General features: G+C 51.3%; 1 protein-coding gene across 4 annotated transcripts in view; it reads right to left on the bottom strand.

Annotated features, from left to right (window-relative positions):
* CALN1 (calneuron 1) overlaps positions 1-25594 on the bottom strand; it is a 520543-nt gene that overhangs the window by 399297 nt on the left and 95652 nt on the right. The window contains exon 1 of one of the 4 annotated variants that reach the window (XM_027041856.2): positions 22664-23487. The exons of the other annotated variants lie outside the window; for them this stretch is intronic. The gene's annotated coding sequence lies outside the window, so the exon portion shown is untranslated. Of the gene's footprint in view, positions 1-22663; positions 23488-25594 lie in introns of those variants that run through there. 4 annotated transcript variants of the gene reach the window in all.

Raw genomic sequence — 25594 nt, 5'->3', positions numbered from 1 at the left:
CGGCATGGTTAGCCTCTGGTGGGCGCTCTCTTCCTGGTTGGTACAGGGCTGCTTGCTTACTGTGTCCTCACGCGATGGGAAGAGAGAGAGAGCAAGGAAACTCTCTTGTGTCTTTTCTCATAAGGGCACTAATCCCATGATGAAGCCTCCACGCCACAATCTCAACTGAACCTGATTATCTTCCAAAGGCCCCACCTCCAGAGAGCAACACAGTGGGGGTTAGGGCTTCAACGCTTGAATTCTCGAAGGGACCTGATCCAGTCTATAGCATGAGCCAGATTCAGAGCAAATATGGCTGAAGGTGGACAAACTCAAGCCAGGCGTCTAAAAGTCTGTTCCTTTGTGTTACTTGTTTAAACTTGAATTAGCACTATATTGCCTGGAAGAGGCTGTAAGAGATTCCTGGAAAAAGGTACTGCACCCCTGGAGATTTAGCCTCATTTGGGCCAATTTACATAAAATGAAAAGCATGTCAATTAGATTCATTCAATCCATCATTCAGATGGAAAGCAGTTTGAAATTCACCTTTTGTTTAGGAGGTGACAGCATAGGAATATTTGGAAATAAGACATAGTGCTGGGGACAAGGACTTCATTATATTTTGAGATTTCTTCTCATTTTTCCATAAATCTGAGGGCACCCAGGGGAAGGCTGCAACCAATCTAGCCACAGGGAAGGTCAGTTCAGCCGGTTGGTTGTTTGGTGGGAGGGACTTAAAGCATCTCTACGCTAGAATCCAGGATGGTGTTATAGCAGAAGTCACAGAACGTGTCCTCCAGAAGTCACAAACTATCAGGATAGGAGTCCCAGAGGTCAGGTAATATCTGGGCCGTGCACCTGAGAATTATGCACAACTCAGGCAGAGAAGAGTGACTCCCAGGAGCAAGCAGCCTTGTTTCGTCCAGGTGGCGTGGCAGAGGGTGACACAGGGCACAGACTTCTTACCTGCAGGCCAGACACGGGTGCCCTGCAGAATGCCACGCCCCAGACAGTCCACAGCCTTGGGAATGTCACAAACAGGACACAAGGTCATCCCAACAGCCAGGCGGAAGACTGAATGCAACGCGGCAGTCACCTCGGGGACATCGGCTGGCAAGGAGAGGGTCCCAGTTGACAGGAGAAACAAAAGGCAGAGACCAAAAATAAGCACACAGGCTGTCCTCCTGGTCAGCATCTAACCTTCACAAAGACACCGTGATGGAGAGGAATCTGCTAAAAGAAGGAGAAGCTTTTCTACGCGCAAGGGACAAACAAATTTTAGAAAAATCAACAACAAAAGTCTACAAAGTACAACCAGACTGTGAGCTCCTTGGACACAAACTTCTCCCAGGATCAAAGCCTCTGTCAGGCACATAAGGAGCACTCAAAAATGTTTGCTGAGGGGCCCCTGGGTGGCTCAGTCAGTTAAGCGTCCAACTCTTGACCTTAGCTCAGGTCTTGATCTCATCAGGGTCGTGAGTTCAAGCCCCACATTGGGCTCTGCGCTAGGCGTGACGCCTACTTAAAAAAATGTTTGTTGAATGCACGCATGAGTGAGTGAAGATGAAACAACTTGTTTTGTTGAGAACCGCCAAGATAGAGAGGAGATAAGGTCTCGACTCCTGGAGTGAAACACATGTCCAGGGCCTGTGGGAACAGAGAAGTAGAATTTGGGAGCTAGAACTCTCATGGAGTCATAATGATGCTAGAAGTTTCTCTGGGGACCATGTCCCTCTGGCATGAAAATACCAAAGAAGATTCTTCAGGATAGGTCATGCATAACAGCAGTGAACATTTGCAGAGGGCTTACTGTGTACTAGGGAATTCTACAAACAATGCTAAGCAATATGTCAGTTGTACCTTGTAAGGCAGGATTAATAGTATCCCCACTTTACAGACGAGGGAAATGAAGCACAGGCATAATAAATAACTGGTCCAGACTGCAGAGTTAGTACCCGGTAGAGTGGGAAGCCAAACTCAAGTGGCAGGGCTCCAGAGACAACACATAAGACTCCCTCTGCAGTGACTGTCCCTGGGATGGACAGACAGCAGCAACTAAAGGCATGTATTCATCCCAGAAATATGTACGGATGCTGGCCCTATTCATCCTTCCGGAGCCATCACATGAGGCATGGCCTCTGCCCTTCAAAACATACATACTAGTCTGTCTGTAAACAAATGTCCTGGAGGCCAGTGCGAGGCTCAAAAGGGTCCAAGGAACTTGGGAATGGAAGCTTCTTCTCTGACAAAGCAAAAGGTCCAGGGCCAGGTGCCGTGGGAGTGTAAAAGGCACTGGAGAAAGCAACGGAGGCGGGGAGCATTCTCAGGGAACTCAAGGAATACAAGGATGGCGCCATGACTGAGGGAAAGGAAGCCACCTTCAAGAGCCCTTGGCTGAGGGCATCAGAGGGAAGCCTGATGGATCAGAAGTGGCAGGCAGGGAAGGACACCAACAGGCAAGACAAACACAAGTGCAAGGTCCCCCCACTGTTTGCTGTCTTCTTTTGTCCCACAGCCAGCCAGGAAAAGCAACACTGGATCACTTCCCACACTCCATTCGAAGCCAAAGAGGTACAAAAGCCAACCTAATTTAGTCATCTTCCCTCCGCTCTCCCCTGAAATGACCTTACTCACCAGGTCCAGGGAGCTGTTCTGCGTTTGAATGAGCAGATTTTTCCCTGTGCTCCCTGCTCCGAGGCTGCCTGGAGGTGGGGGGATTTCAGACCAGAGACCGGAGTGTGAGGAAAGAAGCAGGCTCCGGTCAAGGTGCTGACGTTCCCAAGGGGGGACCTGCCAGCCCACTGCCCACCTCCGGGCTCTGCCCTCTCCTGTCCATCTGTGGGCCTCTCCCAGTCATGCCCCACACCCCATCCCTCTGTGTCATCATTCCCTGATGCTAAGGGTGGCCCTTCTTCAGTGTCCAGTTCAACTCACTCAGCAAGGAGGGCTTTGCCCTAAAAAGAGAAGCAGCGTAGCAGATCGGCCTTCAAGCTAAACAGACCCCAGACCCGGTCCTGACTCTGCCAGGTTCCAGCTGTAAGACTCCAGATGATGCAACCTTCTAAGTCTTAGCTTTCCCACCAGTACAATGGGGAGTCAGAAGGTATTTGCCCCATTGAGCGGTCATGAGTATTAACTGGGATTAGCCAGAAAATACTTCGCACAGGGCCCGGGACATGGTAAGCAACGCGCCCAGGTCCTGGCACTCAGGATATGGCTGAACATGCACAGCAATGGCTTCCATATGGCCGCGTGCACGAACATCAGTGGATAAGGAAGGTCCAGGCGGGGAAGGGACGGTAGGGCAGAGAGTGTGACCTCAGTGACTGTAACACTGATATCACCCTAGTGCCACTTCAGGCGGCACCTTGGGTAGCTCCAGACTCAGTCACGAACTGAGGTGGTGGGGGTGGGGCACACTGAGGCATCTGATGACATCAGCACAGAAACAACAGCAAGAGTGTAAAGTCTTAGAAGGGGCCAACAAGGAAAACGAAGGTGGTCTGTAAAAGGAGTAAAAACGTGGAACGTTTTAAGAGAAGGAGGGTGAACTGTAAAGGGCTGGCATGCCATAGCAAGGACCAGACTTTAAAGAAAAACAGGGATGATCCAAGGAAACAGGAAAGATCCACAAGACGTGCCTAGGAATGGAGTGAGAAAACAGGGAGGAAGCAAACCAAAGATGAGGAAGCAGCCTCAAGGCAGCCGTACCAGTCACACGCAAGGACGACTCGGGTCCCAGTGAGTCCCTCCCCTACACTCTTTTGTTTTTTGCTTTTTGACCCGGGTTGGGCCCACAAACTAGGTTCCCCATAACACACGGCACCATGCCACTTTGAAGGTGAGGGGGCAGAAAATTGTAACAGGTGAGCCAATATAACCTTGGGAACATAACCTTCCTGAAGCATGACTTTGGAAAAGATGCCTCCCGTTTAGAAAATTCTAGAAGGACAAGGAAGTAGAAGAAAAAACAATGTTTTTTTTTGGGGGGGGGGTGCCTGCGTGGCTCAATTAAATGTCCAGCTCTTAATTTCCGCTCAGGTCATGACCTCATGGTTGTGAGATAGAGCCCCGCATGGGGCTCTATGCTGAGCGCAGAGCCTGCTTAGGATTCTCTCTCTCCCTCTTCCTCTGTCCCCTGCTCACACACGCTCTCTCTCTCTCTCTCAAGTAAATAAATCAACTTTAAATAAAAAAGTGGTTTTGACTAGTTGAAAGCTCTGTGACACCTGGATAAGCAGTGACCATAAAGATCAGAATTCTCTTCCCATTAAAAAAAAAATGGTAATTTAAAAATATAAGAAGAGAATAAGGGAAAATTTACCCTTTGGTACATTTTTTAAGTTATTAATAATTAAACCAGGGTAGCACTGGAAAAAGAATAAAAGCGGTAGTGGGTTCGAACTCACAGATGAGAAGTTCAGTCCAAATGAGTGTGGTAATTCGGCACATAACAAAACCAGATGGAGGGGCGCCTGGGTGGCTCAGGCGGTTGGGCGACCCAACTTGGGCTCAGGTCATGATCTTGCGGTTTGTGGGTTCGAGCCCCATGTCGGGCTGTGCGCTGACAGCTCGGAGCCTGGAGCCCATTTCAGATTCTGCGACTCCCTCTCTCTCTCTGCCCCTCCCCTGCTCACGTTCTGTGTCTCTTTCCTTCAAAAATAAATAAACATTAAAAAAAAAAAATTTAAATCGGTGGATGGATGTATTCCATAAGTAGTATTGGAAAAAACTGAAAATCGTTTGAAAACGAAATAATGATGAAGTTAGATCCCTGTATCACATCACAGCCCAAGTAGTTGGTGGATTTAAAAATGTAACGATAAAAATATATATTAGACTTCCGGTAAAAACTGGCAAATCAGCCTCACCTCATTTCTTGTCTCTCCTTTCCAAAACATGGCTCAAACAAGAAGGAAGGATAGCAGGCAGGGAAACATTCCTCTGAAAGCCACAAGGACAAAGAGGAGGGGGGGGGGCTTCAGAGATGTAGAAGTCACAAAGCAGAGGGGGTGGTGTTGAATAGTATTCAACTGTTGAAGTTGCGTGCATTCTGCTACATTAATAAAAAGTGGGGTTTTTTTTAATTTACAAGACAAATTTGATATTTAGAAGTAAATATGTTCGTAATCTTGAGGGTGAGGAAGAGTTTTCTAAGCACGACCCCAAACTTAAATATTTAAAAGGGAAGGATACATGTGATTAGATATTGCTTTAAAAACAAGAAGTTAGGGGCACCTGGGTGGCCCAGTCAGTTGAGCATCTGACTTCGGCTTAGATCACGATCTCGCGGTCTGTGAGTTCGAGCCCCGCATCGGGCTCTGTGCTGACAGCTCAGAGCCTGGAGCCTGCTTCGGATTCTGTGTCTCCCGCTCTCTCTGCCCCTGCCCCGCTCACACTCTGTCTGTCTCTCTCTCTCCAAAATAAATAAACATTTAAAAATATGTTTAAAAATACATAAATAAAAGCAAAAAGTTAAAAAATAATACAAAAGAAATGAAGAGGTGCACCCAGGAGGATCTGTCGGTTAATCGTCTGACTCTTGACTTCAGCTGAGGTCATGATCTCATGGTTTGTGAGTCTGAGCCCATGTCAGACTCTGTGCTGACAGCATGGAGTCTGCTTGGGATTCTCTGTCTCCCTCTCTGCTCTTGCCCCACTCATGCACACACACTCTCACTCTCAAAAATAAACATCAAAAAAAAAAAAAAAAAGAGAGAGAGAAGGAAATGAAGAGATAAACAGCAAACTTGGAAAATTTTGCAACCTATAATAAATAAACAGTACTATTCTCTATTGAATTCATACAAGTCATTTTTTAAAACAGAACACCTCAGTAGAAAAAGAGACATAAAACATCGATACGCAATTCACAAAAGAACAAAATCAAATGGCTAAGAAGTATATGAAAAAGAGAAATGTGCCTGCTTGCTTATGATCCCAGAAATCCAGGATAAAACAACAATGTGAAACTATTTTGGCTGTCAAATTTGAAGAAGCAATCAATGCCAATAGCAAATGTTGGTGACAATGCGTGAAAATGAGCCCTTTCATACGTCCTGGCTGGAAAAAGAATGGAAACAACCTTGAGGAAAGGTCAAGTCCTTGACCTGGTCGTTCCGCTTCTAAGAATTTAATCCTTAGAAAACTACTTTCAAATGTGCAATATTTTTCGATAATAAAGACAAAGTCAAAAATACACACGTCCACTTGCGGACTAGCATACATTCGTTAAAAATGGTGAGGAAGGAGCAGCTGTAGCAATCCAGAGAGACATCCACAATTTATTAAGTTAGAAAACAGCCGATACAAGGGCATCCTGGGTGGCTCGGTCGGTTGAGCGTCCAACTCTTGGTTTCGGCTCAGGTCGTGATCTCCCAGTTCGTGGGTTCGAGCCCTGCGTTGGGCCATATGCTGTCAGCGCAGAGCCTGCTTGGGATTCTCTCTCTCTCCCTTTCTCCCTGCCCCTCCCTCACTTGTGCTTTCTCTCTCAAAATAAATAAATAAACTTTAAAAAACAGCTGATACAAGAGTACTGACTCACCAACCCCTTCTCATAAATAGAGGAATACTTTGTAACGACATGCAACACCCACACCCGCGCTCAGAACAAACTCCAGGGGACTTTAGCCCCAAACTGGGATCTGTGCTTATCTCTGGGTTCTTGGGACAAAGGGTAAATTTTACTTTCTTCCATTTGCTTCCTTTCTAATGTTTGGCCACAAATCTTGCTTTTGTGCTTAACATTTACATATGAGAAAGCAGTGACCAGATGGCAGAGGTTTCCTGCCCTGCGGGGTTGGTGAATTTTCGTTCCCATCATCCCAAGGGGGAATATATTCCCGAACATTTCTAAGTGAAAGTTGAGCAGATCTAAACTGGGCAACTTGAGGCTACAACTGTTTCCGCCACTCTGTTTGCTCTGCCTGGCCGGCTCCGCCTGGATGACTGATGACAGCCAGCATCTGGCAGGATGGGATGGCCAGGCGGCAAATGGCAGGGACAGAGCCGTGGCCGCAAGGCGGGCCCTCGCGGCACCCAGACAGGCCGGATCTAGGGAACCCCCACCCACAAGACCCAGCAAGAAGCTCTGAACGGAGGAAAGGAAGGGATCAGGGGTGTGTGGGAGGCATCCCATCCAGCCCCTCCAGGATGAAGGGCTTAATGCACCCGCCCTCCGAGAGGCGCCTGCTTGTTTACCAAACCTGATAGACACAGGAACCCAAAGGGCGTCCTTGAGAAGAGTGAAATGTGACAATTTGTGCCAGCGTGGGGAAGGCAGAAAACAGAACGGTGACCCACCACACCCTTGCAGAGAATTGCTCTACCCTGTGCACCAGCTCAAACTCTATTTCCCAGGGATCTGCATGATAGAACCTGACCTCCTTGCTGTTACTTCCAAGGAGCTTCTGTTGCTGCTGGCCCAGAAGATCCTCTCAGCCCTCCCCTCCCTCTGCCAATTACCTAATGAGCTGGAAACTTCGCTCAAATTCATGAGGGGAGTTCCTACCGGAGAGGACCTTACAGTGAATGTTTTAACGTTAAGGCAAATAATTACTCCCTTATTCGTCGGGTCCAATGTATTTAAACGGTCCCTTTATAACACACCTTCATTTTACGCGTTGTTTCCTCTCCTGCTTCTCCAAAGAATTTGAGGTATTGAAAGGTGTAGTTCATTGAAGACCTTCTCCTCCCCTACCAGCCACTTCCTCAGGGACAAGTGTCTGTGCCATCATCCCCGTTTGACACTAGAGCAAACGATCACACAGCAAGTGATGGAGAAGATTACTTGCAGTGAGAACCACCTTGCAAACCAGTCAGGGCCCATTCTTACTCCACTGACATCCGAGTCTTAAGATCAAAGAGGCCCAAAGGCGCAGCTAGATCCCGCCCCCGCCCCCAAGTACTGTGCTCCATTAACCTTAAGAAACATCTCCAGGGGCGCCTGGGTGGCTCAGTCGCTTGAGCGACTGACTCTCGGTTTCGGCTGGGGTTATGATCTCGCGGTTCGTGAGTTTGAGCCCGTGTTGGGCTCTGAGCCGACTGTGGGTGGATCCTGTCTGGGATTCTGTCTCTCCCTCTCTCTCTCTCTGCCCCTCTCTCGCTCTCTCTCTCTCAAAATAAATAAATAAACTTAAAAAAAAAAAAGAAGGCAACATCTCTAAACTTGTCTTCCAGGCAAAACACGGTGCCAGGCACCATGGAAAAACCAAACGCACACCCGCACACGAGCAAGCACGCACACATGCACCCCGCCAAGCCCCTTAAAAGCCCTTACGACGTAGAAGAGGGAGAGGTAACTGTAAGTTAGTTCCTGGAGGGTCTATTGCCTCACCGGAAGGTGCCCCCCTTTCATGTTACCTTCCCAGGACTCGGCAGCTCTAAACGTGCGACGGAGCACAAGCCAATAAGTGTAAGAGTAAATGTGCAGATAAGTGTGGCACACACACCAAGGAAGGGGAAAGTAAATTCAACTGCGGGAAGCACGGAGCACTTCACTAGGAAGGTCAGGTTTAACGCGGCCTGTGAGCTGCCGACACAGCACGGGCAAAGACACAGAGGTCTGTCATCTGCTGGAACTTGACCAACGGGTCAATGCCCAAGGAGGTCAGATGAAAGTCACGGAGGAGCCAAAGTCTTCATCTCGAAAGATGCAGCTGGACCAGAGTGGCATGGCTGTCCTCGTGTTTCCAGGGGATGATGGGTCTGTAGGAGCTGGCTCCAGTCCAGGTCAGAGCAATGGCAATGGCGTCAGAATGTCGGGCGCACACATAGAGAAATCACGCGTGGGTGGGAGAAGGGGGCCAGAGGTGACAAGAGGCTTCTTATTCTGAGTGTCTGTCGGGAGCCTTTCCCTCCCGACCCTCAGAAGGAACCATCCTCCTGACAGCTGACTCTTGGACTTACAGCCACCCCAACTGTGAGAAAATACATTTCTCTGGTTTAATCCACCCGGGCTGCGGGGCTTTGTTCCAGAAGCCCAGCAAACACGTACAGAAAGGTAAGAGATGAGAAGTCCAGTCAGGAGAGTTCGTTCAGGAAGAGGTTACATGAGGAAAGGGGAGGTGAAGGGTGTCAAATGTTTCCCAGTGGGAGAAATGAGTCCACATGGTTAGATTTTAAAATGAGGTGAGAATGTCAGTGACCTTGTAAAAAGCCAGTTCACAATATATTAAGTATGTAAGACTTAAAAAGCAGGGGGCCAGGGAAACTTGCATGGCTCAGCCAATCGAGCGTCTGACTTCGGCTCAGGTCATGCTCTCCCGGTTTTTGAGTTCGAGCCCCGCATCAGGCTCTGTGCTGACAGCTTGGAGCCTGGAGCCTGCTTCGGATTCTGTGTCTCCCTCTCTCTCTGTCCCTCCCCTGTTCACATTCCATCTCTCTCTCTCTCAAAAATAAACACTAAAATTAAAAAAAAAAAAAAAAAAAGCAGGGAACCAACAAGTAGGTGTAACAGAACGAAAGTGGGCTCGGCTCGTGGGGAGTCAGAAACTGCACCGTCACACAAAGAAAACTTTTATTTGCAACAACTAAGGAGATCACTCATGGGGAATGGTTTCCAAAGCCATGACTCTCCAAGAGAGGGTGAATGGGTTCCTCCTGTTTGGGGTTAGGATGACTATTTAGATGGGGAAGCCTTGTCATCCTGCGTAGAGGCAGGCATAAGATGTCACATGAGCCCTAAGGAAACGTGCCTGTATACTGTAATTGTATGTTATGTAAATGAGGCTGAGGCTCCTCCCTGGGCCGAGACTTTAGCGTTTTGATGATGCAAAGGTGACTCTAGGTCATTCCAGAGGTCAGCTCATGGTCCACCTGCGTGGGTGGGAGTCATGTTCAGCTCAAAGGATCTGGGTGGTCTGGGCCTGCCAGAGATTTTATCAGGACAGTCACCATCACCAGGGGGATGGTGGCAGGTTTCCTTGATCTGAGTGAAGCGGAAAGCTGGAGAAATGTTAAGACAAAGGTCAGTGAGTATAAGGCCGGGTCTTGGGATCTACACAGGGCTGGCCAACAGCAAAGGGTGAATGGGGCTGACAAGAATAAGGTGGAAAAGTGAGAGCAGCAAGGGGGGACTCTCCTTCTGGAAGCTTTGCATTCCAGAGAGGGAAATGGGGAGGCAGTGAGGTCAAGCAAAGTCTTGCGCTGACTTATGTTTATGAGCTTAAGGAAGGAAAATCTGAGATTTGAGTTGAGAAATGGAAGCCCATTAGATTAATGGCAAAGCCAAGTTTTCCTTGTAAAGGAGTTAAGGACGTCTGTTCCTCTGAAACAGGAAGACAGGTGAGTATCTGAAGGAGAGATGGAGAATGTTGACGTCGAGGGTTACAGGAGATGCAGTTCGTGCCCTTGATCCCCCCAAATAGGAGGCAAGGTCATCCCCTGAGAAGGCATATGGGTGAGAAGAGCAGGGTAACTAGGAAGCACAGAAGTATAGACATAGCAGATAAGACAAGAAATCAGCCTGGAGCTCAGGAGAAGGATTAGTAAAAAGAATCGGGGCCCCAGCTGTTGTTGAACAACATAAATTTTTACTGAAATCAACTGAGCTGGCTGAGAACTTGAAAAAGTAAATGCTTGACTTTATTCAAGGTTGAGGGTTGCACAGTGAAGACAGTAATAGGTCAGGAAGGTCAACGAGTACAGGGTTCTTGGGAATTCAGAGTAGAGGTAGTGGCCCAGGGTTCTACGCAAGGCTTGCTAATGACCTCTAAAGAGACAGAGTCATTACAGGTTACACGTCAGAAGGAGGCAGCTGCACAGTTATCCTAAAGAAGGAGTCCGCCAACCATGGGCCATGGGCCAAAATCTGGGCCACCCTTTGTTTTTGGAAATAAAGTTTTGTTCCAACACAGCCACACTCATTCGTTTACATCCTGTCAATGGTGGCCTTCCTGCTACAACAGCAGGGGTGAGAAATTGCAGCAGGGACCACAAGACCTGCAAAGCCTAAAATATTCACTACCTGCCCCTTTCCAGAAAAAGTTTGCCAATCCCTAAAGGACCGGAACTGTAGTGTGAAAAAGCAAGTGGCAACACCAAGCAAGCAAGAAGGGAGGGAGAGCCAAGACTAGGCCAAGCTGATGACCGAGGCAGCGGGCACGGGATTGGGTAAAGGGCACCATCAGGTGGCCCCAGCCTACGACCAAGGGCAGAGCAACCAGGGCAACCGTGAAAACCCAATGCAGAGAGCAAGTCTGAAGTGAGGGAGACTGCAGGGGTTTCCATTTGTCCCCTAGAACCCCCACAAGAGGCTCATATTGGGGGAATGAGCTAAATCAATATGAACAATCCAGCAAGAATGAGGCAAAGACCTCACCATGAGTTCAGTGGGTGGCCACCAGAGAAGGATAGGGGCCAACACAGAGTCCAGTGGGGGGCCAACATGGGACGGTGGTAGAGTCTGTAAGTCAGAGCAATACAGGTTATCTTTGACCTACCGTACTCACAGGTGCCCCAACTGACATTCCAACCCTACCAACTGGCCGTGGATTCTCTTCTTTGTTTATGAACTAGGGTTTGCCCACATGTGGGTCCATCAAAGGACACATCTCCCGAGAGCCGGATGGGGAAAACAGGACAGGCCATCTGCCTCAGGACCAACTCCAATGGTGTGAGGGAGAGGGCACCCATGTGAAGGCAAAAGTGTGTCCCAAGAGGCGAATGTCACAGTCAGAGTATGTATGACAACGTTCTAATGGAAGTTTCCTGGACAATCGTAATTACAAAGGCAGGATAGCCTGGCAGCTTAAGGGCTCGGCTCCTAGTCGTGAGTCCAGCTTCCCTATTCATTAGCTGAGGGACTTTCAGCAAGGTGCTTAACTTCTTGGTGGTTTGGTCTCCTCATCCATACAAACAGAAACAATAATGGTATCTACCTCACCGGGTTGTTGAAAGGATTAAAGGAGTTAACATATGTGAAGAACTCAGAAGGGAGTACTTACATAACCATTAGCTATAATTATACTGCTTCAATCTTTATGCTAATTTTCATGTGCCCCTCAGTCTTCTACTCTATATAAAGGTTTGATCTTCTAGGGCAGAATACACACAACCCAGAGAAAGCAATGTCCCGTCCATTTCAGTCACAGAGTTTCGCATCCACTGTCTTCGCCTCATGTCAGTTACAAAGCATAAAGCAATGGGCAGGAAACCGTCCCCATCAACACTGACGTGCTGAAACAGGTGCCTGGAGTTGAAAAAGCAGCAAAAAAGGATCCAACAAAATATAATTTATTAGTCATCTGAACACGTCATGGCTGGGTGATAAATGCCAAGCACATCAATTATGAACTATTCTTACAACAGGTTTAACATCAGGGAACGCGACATCAGGGAACCTGTATGTCGCGAACGTTCCTTATTTGTTTCAACGACAGGAGAAAAACATTTGGGGTAAAAACGGTAAATGTAATTATTTTGCATGAAGCAGGGCAGCCTGCATCGGGGTCCCGCCTGGGAGCGGGCTGCTGAACATCTGTCAAAGTGTCAACTCAAACCACAGACGTGAAGAACTTCGTCAAGCTTCCGCGTAGCTAACTGAAGTTGGCGGGGTGGCGGAGGGAGAGGATGGAAAATCACAGGTAGAATACATCTCTCAGTTCTCAGGTGCCTTCAATGTGACTATATCTGCAGTCTTTTCTGGATGTCTCTGTCCTCTGATTCCCCTGCACCGGGAGCAGTGCTGGGGGGAGGGGAGGGACGTTCTCCTCAGCCTCGCTTTCCTCCTCTTTGTCTCATGTCCACAGCAGCCCTGACCAGATGATGTGGCTCAGGGCAAATCACTCTGGCTCTCAGTGTCCTCCCCTCCAAAACCCAAGTGGTTCAGACTGGATAATTCCTAAGGTCCCTTCCAGCTCTCCGAGCTTCTGATCCCAACTGTATAAATGCTGGCCAGAGACAGAGCACGCTGGATCCTGAAGGACAAGTAAATGCAAGTCACTGTACCCATGATACCAACTTTTGGTCTCCAATACCGGAGCGATGATGTTTAAGTGTCCAGAGAACTTTAATGAATATTTAATTGCTCTATTCTTTATAAGAATATATAAAGATGGGAGGCAGGCTCCGGGCCTCCTGTTCTCCAACCCTACCCTGAGGGAACCAAAGATGCTGTAATATCATGGAAAAGCAATGGTTCCAGAAGCCCTCCATGTGAAGCTAAGGAAGGAAGGAAGACAATTCTTCTAACTAGGTCTTGCCCACCCAGGGGGTCCCAGAAGCAGTAGGGCCACTGGGGAAGAGGGGATGGGCGAAATAGGGGAAGGGGATCAAGGGGTCCAAACTTCCAGTTATAAAGTAAATCGCAGGGATATAACGTAATATAACATAGGGACTATGGTAATAATGTTGTAATAACTTTGTACGGTAACACGATAACTAGACCTAGTGAGGTCATCATTTGATGATGTATACAAATATTGAATGACCATGTTGTACACTTGAAACTAATCTAATACCGTATGTCAGTTATAAATCAAGAAAAAGGAAAGAAGAATAAAGGCAGGCAGGCAGGCAGGAAGGCAGGAAGGAAGGTAGGCAGGCTCTAAGCCTCCTGCACACCCAGGCATCAGGATTCACATTTGACCAAGATCCCCAGGTAATACGCAGGCACCTGTTTGAGAAAAGCTGTTCTCGACCCCGGTTCTCAACGGTGACTATACAGTGGAATCATCTGGGGTCTGGGTCCCACCCCAAGATTCTGACATCACCAGTCTGGGATGTGACGGGGCATTAGGATTTTTTTAAGGCTCCCCAGGGGATTCGAATGTGCAGACAACTGAGAAACACTGAACTAAATCTTCCACTTCAGGTTCTAAAACTCAAATCCAGGGGTGCCTGAGTGGCTCAGTCGGTTGAGCGTCTGACTTCGGATCAGGTCATGGTCTCGCCGTTTGTGATTTCAAGCCCCGCATCCGGCTCTGTGCCGACAGCTCAGAACCTGGAGCCTGCTTCGGATCCTGTGTCTTCCTCTCTCTCCGTCCCTCCCCTGCTCAAGCTCTGTCTCTCTCTGTCTCAAAAATGAATAAAAAACATTAAAAAAAATTGTTTTTAACTCAAATCCAGGGCCAGCCAACCTCCCTCTGGAAAGGTCTGTATCACCTTTCCCAAGACCACAGGAGGTCACCCACTCCCAGGAATTCCAAATCGGTACCTGCCTCTTGCATTTACCATCCCCCCTAGTGACTAGGCTCCTATAGGGCACGGCCATTTCCAGAGAGTACTGCCTATCAGCACTGGCTCCTTCGCTCTCTCTGTCTCTCTTGTGCCCACGGCAGTGCTCCAAATCAGAGGACAGAACTTTCTTCTTCGGCAACACCTTTCATCCAGGGATCTCCAAGCACACGCTTTAGTCCCTTCTGCTATGCAAGATTCTGAGTCAGCCTGCAGCACGGATAATAATTGAAGGCTGACAACAATCTCTGAGTGTGAGTCCACTGAGTATCTATCAGCATTTATTTTTCCTTCATTTTTAAAAATTCTTCTTAAAGTTTATTTATTTTGAGAGAGACAGAGAGACAGAGAGACAGAGGGAGAGAGCAGGGGAGGGGCAGGGAGAGAGGGGGAGAGAGAGAATCCCAAGCAGGCTCCACAACGTCAGCTCAGAGCTCAGTGTGGAGCTTGAACTCATGCACCATGAGATCACGAACTGAGCCAAAAGCAAGAGTGGGTCGCTTAACCTACTGAGCCATCCAGGCGCCCCTCCCTCATTTTCAAACCCGTGGTTCCTCCTGTTGCTCACTGCCCTTTGAGGGCTCCATGGATCCCGTGCGTCTGGGTTTCTGAAAGCGGCGTGTATCTCTGGGTATAAGAAGTACAGAACTTTGGTATTTGTTAGGATCACACAAGGCAGAAGCCAGCAGCACTTAAATCTAGCAGAGCAAGACGTGGGTTAGCGTCCATGCGACTAACTTGAGGGCTGGGTCGGAGAACCACCGGCCTCAGCTGAAGGCAGACAGTCTGTCCTCTACCGGCTACCACTTCATGCCTCACGAAGCGGAGCGACTGGGGCCACCCAGGAAACAGACCTGAAAGCCACACACCCCGCAGACCCCTCTTTACGGCTCCACATCCATGAGTTCGCCCAAAACAGTCATTTTTTAAGTGTTTATTTTTGAGAGAGAGAGAGAGAGCACGTGCACACACGCAAGAAGGGGAAGGGCAGAGAGAGGGGGACAACACAGAGCCCGATGCAGGACTTGAACTCACAAACTGCGAGATCATGACCTGAGCCAAAGTCAGATGCTTAACCCGCTGAGCCACCCAGGCGCCCCCCCCAAAAACTGATTGAACCACAGTGATTTCACAAAGTCAGATGCTGATCTTTCTTGCAGGGAGTCTGTCTGTGACAGCCAGGGGAAGGTGGGGACTTCAGCTGGTGAGTCACAAGCCTCCGGGGCCCCGCCTGCAGTGGTGCTGATTCCCTTCCACCACATTCTGACCCTGGACACGTGACCGAACCTCGCTGCATCTCCGCATCTCCATCTGTAAAATGGGGGAAGCACTAATCCTCAGGGAGCTGACTGCACATAGGAAGCACTCGGCAGGTTCGCTATTAGCCCTGTCACTTCCTGTTGGAGGGGGAATGTGTGTTTATGTGTCTGTGCATAAAATGAATCATCAACCATCGACCAGATTAAATAACAAAGCAACTGGTTTTAAGAACACGCAGCAGGAATGCTGGAGGCTGAAATGCTACATCGACGTGCCGTACAGATGTTTGAAGTTTTCTTACCAGACTATAAAAATGTTTACACAGTAATTAGGCCTGTTATCAGTACGCAAACAGATTACACTCTACAGAACGAATGAACAGCTCAGAAACCCATTTTTCATCAGGTTCAGAGCGCCTTCCTAATTCTTGGGTTTACCAAAATAAATTCACTTCCTGACAACACGGAGCCACTGCTGAGTGCCGGAGAGTGGTGCCCGGGTGGGGGAATCTGCGGAGGGCGCGCGCGCACACACACACACACGCACACGCACACACGCACGCACCCCACTTACTCTCTCCGGTCTTCAATTTCCCCCCTGTAAAATGAGACAACCCGAGGCCCCCTCTCCATGGCTCTATTCCATTACCATCATTCTCTTCGGAGCACATACTTGCTCTCCTTTTCATCAAGAAAGGACGTGTTTAATTATGGTAATGATGGGGAAGGTGGTAATTCTGCTGAATCACATAATGAGACTCCAATCCCACTCTCGTTCGGTTACATTAACATGGACTTTGGGCCACTCATTCCTGGCTCGTGAGCCCCCAGATCCAGTCTGCGCGACGAGGCCACGCAGACGGAGGGCTCTTCCCAAACGCATCGGCAGTGGCTTAAGTAACACTTCACTGAGTGTTATTCTTTTCCCGTTTTCAAGGGACGAAAGAGTATTCTGTGGTAATAAGTATGTCACCAAAATAATTGGCTCAGCTCCCTGGTTTGCTCCTCTTAAGTTTCCGTATCGGCTAACTTTTGTTAATGAAAACAATGCAATCGTGATACCACCTTTTGGGCTCCAGTCCTAGAACAATAACGTTTCAAGGCTCGGAGATGAACTTTTAATGAGTATTTAATTGCTCGATTCTTTATAAGTATAAAGCGTGCTTTCAGTGAACACTCTGAATACCAAAAGGGCAAGATTCAGTTTCTCTTAGCTGAGTTATGTGTTCAAGTTTTCCCAATGGTTTTGTCACAAGGGGGGAAAGGTCATCTGGGTAAGAGCTCGAGAGGAAGGAATTTTGCAGAGTAATTTGGATAGGGTGATTTGTTTTAGCAATGTTCCAAAATCCTTCAACAAAGTATGGATGCAGGGATCTGAAACACACACGGAAAAAAAAAAATCGAACAATATATGACCAGAAATGTTAATGGTCTGGGGAACGACAGGGCAGAAAGGTACTTTTATTTTTTTTATATAACATCTCTGTGTTGCTTTAATTTCTTATAAAAGAAAGAGAATGTTTGCTCTCCGCACTAAAAATATTTTTTAAGCATAAAACAAAGCGCCACCGATTGGACAGCTGGTGTCGAATATAAACATCCTCTTGTCTGGCCCAACCAGGACCGTGGGTTTTGACATCAACCTTTCCAGAAATGAAACGGGAGGGGGAAAGTGTGTAGCAGATAGAATCTCACAACACCCCTTAAAATCATTTTTTCCTGGGGCGCCTGGGTGGCGCAGTCGGTTAAGCGTCCGACTTCAGCCAGGTCACGATCTCGCGGTCCGTGAGTTCGAGCCCCGCGTCAGGCTCTGGGCTAATGGCTCGGAGCCTGGAGCCTGTTTCCGATTCTGTGTCTCCCTCTCTCTCTGCCCCTCCCCCGTTCATGCTCTGTCTCTCTCTGTCCCAAAAATAAATAAACGTTGAAAAAAAAATCATTTTTTCCTGATTATAGAAGAAACGTGTGCTCATCTTCAGGAACGTAAAAATCATCTGCAATGCCAACACCTTTGGACAGCAGCATTAATATATTTAGTCCACTCCTTTCCATTATTCTATACCATGTTTTTAAACAAAACTGAAATCATACTAGAAATGTGGTTTCAATTAACTGGTACAGTAGAAACCACTAAATTAAGGTCACCAATGCATTCTCTCTCCATCTGTTACTCTTAAACTCTACATTTTAACTCTGATGGATAAAAACCCACTTTATTGTACCAAGATGGTGCATACAGAATGCACAGCTGCCAGGGTGCTCTTTTGAAAACATAAATTATGTCACTCCCCCGTTTGAAACTCTCCGGCAGCCCCCATCAAACTCAGTGTCAAACCCAAACTCTACAAGGTGACTTCCCAGGCGCCCCATAAATGAGCCCCTGATTCTTTGAACTCGTCTTCTACCACATTAGCCTCCTTCCTGTTCTTCTAACGCACCTGTTTTGTTCCTACCTCAGGGCCTTTGCACTGGCTGTTGCCACCACCCAGAAGTTCTTCTCCAGATCTTTCCCAACTTACTCTGCTTAAATATGGCTCCTCAGTGAGAACTTTCTTGACCGCCCAATCTGAAGTGGCACCTCCAACTGTCTCAGTTAGATCATCAAAGCTCATTGCCGATTTTTGTTCTTCTTACTGTAAGTTACACCACAAGAATATGAAAGCACCACCTCTAATTCACCATCTTCCCCAGACCTGAACCAGATATGCTCAATAAGTATCAGTTAAATGAATGAAAATGTTTTCAGAGTGTCCAGATTTGTGGGGCAGGAGATAAAGCAACCTACTTAAACAGGCCTTATTCACAGCAGCAGGGCCCCTTAATGAGACTCAAAAATAGGTCGTCACCTTCTCCTGCAGCCTGGTCATGGACAGCGGCCCACAGCACCGCCTGTGGGAAAACAAGTGAGTTATTCAGTCTTGGCCAGACCTTTGTTTTGCTTATCCAGACCATTACCTAAACCGGAAAGCCAGTGGCCACACTATACCCTTCCCTTTCTCCTACCCCTACATCAGTTACTTAGGAAGTCCTCTCTCCTGTGAAGGAGATACCTAACATCTATGCCACCATCTTCTAGCAGGATCATTCCAGAAAACTGCTCTCCCCACCCCCGATGCCCTACCCAAAGCTCTGCTAATTGGACACTTCCTCTGAGCGCTTGGAATGTAGCAGAATAATGGAATGAGGAAGAGGAGGAGGAGGAAGAGGAAGGTGATGGAAAAGTTGACAGATTATTGGTGCTTCCATAATACCCACTGGTATGGAACCGGAAAGCAAGTCTGCCTCGAAGATCCCCACCACCACCTAACTCTCCCCGACTCCGTGTCTGGTTCTTCAGCCCTGTGACTTCCCATCACTACTGCCACTGCGGTCTCTTTGGTTGCCTCAGGTTTCAGCCAGAGTTGCTGTCGGTTACCCACAACCTCGCTGGTATCCACGCCCCTGGTCTCCTGCCCGGCAAATCCATTCTCCTCCTTGTCTCCAACCAGACTTCCCTAAAACTCGAATCTGACCACACTGCCCACCCCCAACAGAGAAAGGCTGAGCCCCGAGTCCTGACCAAAGGTCTCCATCCTATCATTCCGGCCTCTTCTCTTGTTGCTCCCTCCCTCCACCTTCAAGCTCCAGGAACTGCGAACCCCAGGCTGCTTCCTCCTAGTCTCCGTGCATTTTCCTGCCCCTCTCACCCCTGGCCGCCCTATTTCCTCTGCATTGGAATACCCATTCAAGGCCGACCGCTTCGCAATCATCTTTTAAGCTCAGCTCAGACATCACTGCCACGCTAGGCTGGATGCCTTCCGTCTCTGCTCACAAATGTGTAGCCCTAACACATGGTCTGCCTTCCCCACTAAACTGTGAATGTTTTGATGACAGGCGCTGTGTCATATTCATCTCTGTATCCGTAACCACATAATAGGCACGGAAGGCATTTTGGTTAGATGTTAAGTGATTAAAAACATAATTCACTTTGAAAACCCCAGGTCGGATGCAACAATGTGTTTTCGTTTTCCTCCTTTCTGACCGTATTCAGAACTACCCTCAAACTGAGCGACCGAGGGATCAGCCAGGGCTCTGCCCATCACGAAGGATGATCGCTTGAGAGTCACGATGCACACTGTTTTCAAAAGCATCAGAGGCTGTCTCTGGTGGTGCTACCTGATGGTTCCCCATCACAAGAGGACCTTTCAGACACTCTGACGACATCAGTTTAAGCCTCCAGTGAAGGGCAAAGATGCCCCCTACCCCATACCAACGTGGGCACAGACAGAGAACGTGCGAAGAAAGCATCAGCAGCCTACAATCGAAGCAACCTGGTCTGGAACTTGACACGGCTCCGGTGTGGGCGCACCTGGAGGGCAGGGCACCTGCCTCCAGAGCTCCTCCGGTGCCCGGGCTTCCTCATCGGGAACGACAAGCAAACATAGGGTGCCCACTAAGGGGCTGGCGCTAAAGAAGGCATGGAAGGTCAGAGGCTACTCAAACATTCTTCAGCTCATAGGCAGCATTGTGGGCTTAGACTCAGGAATCCCAGCCTCTTAGAATCAAACCCTAAACCCTGCCTCTCACCCACAAGCTGCAACAGCCTAAGGAAAGGTATTTCGCCTCCCTGGGCATCAATTTCCAAATATGAAAAACAAGGATAACGTGAACTCAGATGTGGAAGAGTGTCCCGGTACCAAGTAGGGTCCCAGAGACAAGGTCTCCAAAGACCTTAAACCTCCCGAGTCCCACCAGAACCTGGGAGTTCATCTCACTGTAACAACTAGCGCCCCCTTCTGCCACCCAATGAGCACTGCATGGGCTGCCCGTACTGGTCAGGACTGGCAAAGCTGGGGCCAGCTAGGACCAGGCTCAAGGACCAGCTCACAGAGACCTCTCTCCAGCTGTTGACCCAGGAGCACACTGTCCCTCCCAACGCCACTTGCTATGGAAAAGAAATTTCTAGACTGGAGCCCAACCCTGCCCAATATTCAAGCCCTGATCAGAGGCCTCCCGCCGTGGAGACAATTGTTCAACTCACCTAAGCAGCTGTCCCACGCGCACCCTCACCCCCCACCCCATCCCCGCCGCCCCTTAGCGAGGAAAGCGGGTCGTCTTCTCCACGGAACCAGCTGGATTAAACTATTTTCTTTCTAAAGAGCCCCCTCTCCTGCACCCGCACCGAAGGCCTGATTACTGGCAATGAGCAGCACTCAGAGTTCAGAGAAAGGTGATCTTGATGAACAATTCTAAGAAGATTTAGCGCTCCTCCAATCAAATACGCTAGGGATTGTGTTACCGGACTGTATTGCTTTCATTACTCCGCGTGGATACATCCAGTAACCAACTTGGGTGTTGTGGACCAGCTTCTCGGTAAACAGAGCCTGTCTTCAGACAGCTAGTCTGAAGTGTCTGCAGTGAGCTCAGAAAGGGGGGCCACGCGGCTGGGCTTCCGCCCGCGCAGGCCGCTGGGGAACGCAGACCCGGGGATCCACGGGGCATCCGTGGGGGCCGCCACCGCCCGCCCAAGAGACTGGCAAAGTTCCGCAGCTCCGGGAATGCATCCTAAACCGGGTGTCACCGCAGAGCCCAGGAGAGGTCGGAGTGGCCCCCTCAGACTCCAGTCAAAGCCTCAGATAAACAAGCAGCGAATACAATCCGGACTCCACCAACACTTCCTTCTTCGTCCCCCCCAAAACTCCCTTCCACCCCACAAAGAGGAAATACAAACCACCAACAAGCCAAGGAGGAGAGCTGGAGTCCAGCTTCGATTAAAAAAAAAAAAAAAAAAAAAGCCCTGCTCTAGCCTCAAGACAATTTCACACCAAGTGGCTTTAAAACCCTTCCCAAAGCTCTGATGCCTGGATTGAAAAAGAGTTTATCTCTTTGACTGAAAGCCAGCGGTGAAAGCAGCAGAACGGGGCAATCTTAGGAGTTAGTTTTCCCATTTGCACAAATGCGGGGTGTCTGGACATCCCGAGGGCAGAAACCTACCCATTCTTCCTAGAGAAGGTCACCTAGCTCTAACGCGGAGGAGGATCTTATTCGCGTGAGACTGTCGTTATTAATTAGCACGCCTCGGGCTCCGGTGGCCACGACCCAGCACGGCCACACGCGGCACCGGCTGCTGATCTCCGAGCCCCCGGCAAAGTCTCCTTTTCTGCGGAAAAACAGGCTCGGGGCCTGGGGATGGCGCCCCGGTCTTGGCACCCGGGGAACTGCAGGCACACTTCCACCACCTGGGCTCAGGGCTTCAAACCAACTGCAGGGAAAGGCGCCTTCTTCACGCACGCCTCCTCAGAGCGAAAAAGAGCAGTGGGAAACGCTGCTGCGGGTGGGGGCAGAGGGCGCACGTGGCGGGCGCCTCGGAGGCGAAACGCGGCCCTGGGTCCCCGCTCGGCAGCACCGTCCGGTCGGCGTGGGGCGTCCTCCGCTCGCCCTGGCCCCGGGGCCCGCCCCAGAACTACCTGCTGCTGCCTAGGCGCCCTCAGGCCAAGTCTGAGGAAGTTCACTCCCCGCCGCGCCAGTCCGGGGAGGCCGGGGCGCCGCGTAAACCCGGACTGCCCGGAACAACCGGAGCCCGCCCCTGCCCGGGCGCCCGACCCCGGGAACTGCCGGGGACCCGGGGCCGGCCGAGCAGCGGCCAGGTCCCAGCCTGCACTCCCGAGGCCTCCCGGGTTATCCCGCGCTCCCCGGGGCCCGCGGACCCCGGGCGGGTGGCGGCGAGAAGCGTGCGCCCGGGAGGGCTGGCAACCCGCGCCGGGGGCGGGGGGTGCCGGAGGTGGAGGGAACCCTGCGTCCCGCCTCTCCCGATCGCCATGACCCCGGCTTCCCGGAGACCTGGAAGCCGCGCTGCTCTCCCACCTGGGCTGCGGTGCGGCTCCCTCTCCTCCCCTTCCTTCCCGCCGCCCGGGCGCCCGCGGCCGGGGGCGCGCAGCCCAGCGGCCCCCCGGCGCCGCGGACTCCGCGAGCGGCGCGCAGCCTGCAGCCCGCGCGGTCCGGGACGCCCGAGCGGGACGTCCGCGGCCCTTCCCAGCCCCACGCCCCCGGGCGGGCGGCCAGCAGCCACCCCCAGGGGAGGGCCAGGTGGCTCGGGCGGCCCCCAGCCCGCGCGGCGCCCTCCGCCGGAGCCAACAGGTACGGGAGGCGTTGTCCGCGGCCGGCCGGCCGCCCGCTCCGGGGCAGGGGCTCCGGCGCCGCGGAGAGGGGCGAGGACGGAGGGGAGAGGCGGGGGCGGAAGGCGCGGGAGGGCGCGAGCGGGCGGCGGCACTCACCTCTGGCTGGGCCGGGGCCGGCCGCGCGGCCCGCTGCCCCGAAGCCCGGGTTCCGAGGCGCCTCCGCGCGGCGCGGGGGGCTTCCTCCGAGGCCCGCAGGGAGGGGGCGGCGCGGCCGCAGGCGCCGGCGGGCAGCGCTCAGCCTGGCGCTCACACCCCCAGCCGGCAGCCGCGTCCCCGCGCCGGCATCCTCGCTGCCGCCGGCTCCCACGGCGCCCCGGGCCGCTCCCCAAGCGCGCGCCGGGCCGGCGCGAGCCCCTCGTCGGCTCGGAGCGCGATCCGGGCACGCTCCTCCCTGTCCTTGTCCTCTGCTCCCGTCTGGGGACGCGTGCCCCGCACCCCGGCACGGCGCGCTCCTCTACCCCTCCCGCTCCCGCTGGCCGTGCAGAGCCCCAGCGCGCGGGCTCAGCCCATGTGCGCGGCTGTCTCGCTGCGCCCCGGAGCCCAGTGGCCGAGGCCCCGCCGGAGTTGCGCGCCCTAGAAACTCCATGCAGCTCCGGCCTCCTCCCCGGCCCCTCCCCGGCGGGCCCCCCGGGGCCTGGAGGCCGCCCGCAGCGCCGTCCCCGCTCTGCCTCCGGCCGCGACAGGAGCCGGGGTCCAGGGCTCGCGTCGGCCACCCGCGCCCCGGCTGCTCCGAGGGACGGGGAGCCCCCACCCCCACCCCTTCGCCTCTCCAATGGCTCCCTCGGTTTCCAGGCAGCGCAACCTGAGGAACGCCTCGGCGCGCGCGCACTCACACTCGCGCACACACACACACACACACACACGCACTGCACACACAGGCACACACGCGGGGGGCGAGCTGGAGCTTGGCAGACGGTCCTCCTTCTTTTCCTCCCCAAAGAAGCTGCCCACGTTAACTCCGGCAAACTGCTGTTTCTCCGTATTGGACAACTCGCCCGAGCGCCCCCCACCTTAACTGCTTCATCCCCGGTGCCCACACCCTTGGGCCACAGTCCACACCTGCATCCCCGCCCGGGGGAAGGATGGGAGGCCGAGTCCAGGGGCGGGAGGGGGATTGAGCATGCCCACCCCTGCCACCATCCAGGGAGGCCCGACTGCGGCCATCGCTCCCCTGGGACCCGGGAACACTTGGTTTGGCCCCCATTTCCCTTTCCAAGGTCACACACAGAATGGACCCCATGAGGGGGAAAGGGCGTTTGGACACAGGTGTGAGTTAGAACTCTCAGAGACTCTGTGTAACCGCCCGGTGCTGACCTCCGCCAAGTCCATCCTCAGACCCTTTTTCTGTCTGCCCCGTGCCTCGAGGACAACATTATAGCTCAGTCCCCAGTCAACTTTCCAGTCTCCACCAGTCTACCTCTCCTGTGCCTGGAAGCTGACAGAACATGCGTTGCCACGAAGGTCTGTGTCGGCAGGTAAAAGAAAGAATCAAAACACCGAGACGGGTCTCAGACTGTCCAGTAGACAGAGTCAGGAGCCTGCCAGTCCCTTTCTGCTCCTCCCAGGAGTGTGCCAAAGGGGTAAGGAACAACCCACCTGGCTGGAGCAAGCTAGTCTTTCCTTACTGCACCCTCCTTTCCACCGTCCCAAGTTTCTTGCCCCCCTCTAGGTGGCAGAAAGACCGCTCACCAGCTCAGATGCCTCCGATTCCCAGGACCAAAGAAAAGGTGTATCTGAAAATTCTCACACCAATCAGCAACCGAGCAGGCGACACTGCCATAAAGCCTCTGGTCCAAACAGCTCAGCAATCACCTCTCTGCTGGCTGGGGCAGCTGCCAAGGGAATGTGGGAAATGGCCCTGCCAGCCAGACACGCAAGTTAATCAGGGTCCCCTCCTCGCCAGGCCTGCAGCCTGGGTATGGTTCCCCTGAGCCTTCATAATATTCATTGCGGGCACCAGTCCTCTGGCATTTAGCATTTGCTAGCCTGCGTTATTACTGTCTTTTCTTGAGCCAGTCTTGCTTCCCAAATTATGTTCTTGAGCCACTGGCTGCGTCCTTTGTCCTTAGTTCAGATGCGCGTAGAAGTCGTTTTCAGGGGTTTTCATGAAGAGCTGTTGGCAGATGAACCAGCAGGGTCGGTGATGCTTTCCTGTGATCCCTTCGTTTGGATGAAAGCTGCATCATTTTCTAACAATCTGTTGCTTTCTGTAAGCGATTGTTTTGTCCCTTTCTGCATGGCAACCGGGTCACCAAAGCCCCTTGGCAAGACTGTATACTGTTGAAGGAGAAGGAGGAGGAGGAGGGGGAGGGGGGGTGGGGGGGAGGGGGAAGAGGTAGGAAACTGCAGGCCCAAAATGGTGTCACTGAGACCGCGTTGCCAAATCCCCAATGTAAGTGCAGTTTTAACCTCCCCCGGAAATGTAATCTTAACAGGTTGGCCAGGAATTTGTCAATCCACACCAATGACTCCAGCCCCCAAAGGAAGATGAGGTCATCTGCATGATAAGACCCCAGGTTTTCCCCCTAGAAAGCAGGTCTGACCTGGAATAATCCTTTCCTTTTGCTAATAACTCTCTTGCCCCTACCTTCCATCTATAAAACGCTTCCATTTTGTGCAACCCCTCAGAATGCCTCTCTGCTTGCTGGATGGGACGCTGCCCGATTCACGAATCATTCAACGAAGCAAATTAGAGCTTCGAACTTACTTGATTGAATTTTAACAACACACACCTGACGGAGTTCCTGGTAGAATGCAGGGGCACCATTTAACCAGAATAGGATACATCGGCAGAAGTTCTCTGCCCTTGCTTCCTGCCTGTGGGGATTTGGGCCAGCTTGTTCTCTCTAAAGCTCGCTGTCCTCGTCTGTAAAATGGGAATGATTACAGCATCTACTCTATAAGGCTGTTGTAAAGGTTAAATGTGATCGTTTGAAATAGTTCCCGTCTAGAGGAGCTACACAAATCAATTCTAGGCAGAAAGTAAGCTTTCAACAAACGTTGGCTGTTGTCATGATTAGTGAGTAG

This window comes from Acinonyx jubatus, chromosome E3, assembly GCF_027475565.1.
Source record: "Acinonyx jubatus isolate Ajub_Pintada_27869175 chromosome E3, VMU_Ajub_asm_v1.0, whole genome shotgun sequence".
Lineage (NCBI taxonomy): Eukaryota > Metazoa > Chordata > Mammalia > Carnivora > Felidae > Acinonyx > Acinonyx jubatus.
The sequence above is the reverse complement of the archived record's forward strand: the minus strand, read 5'-3'. Positions and strand labels throughout refer to the sequence as shown.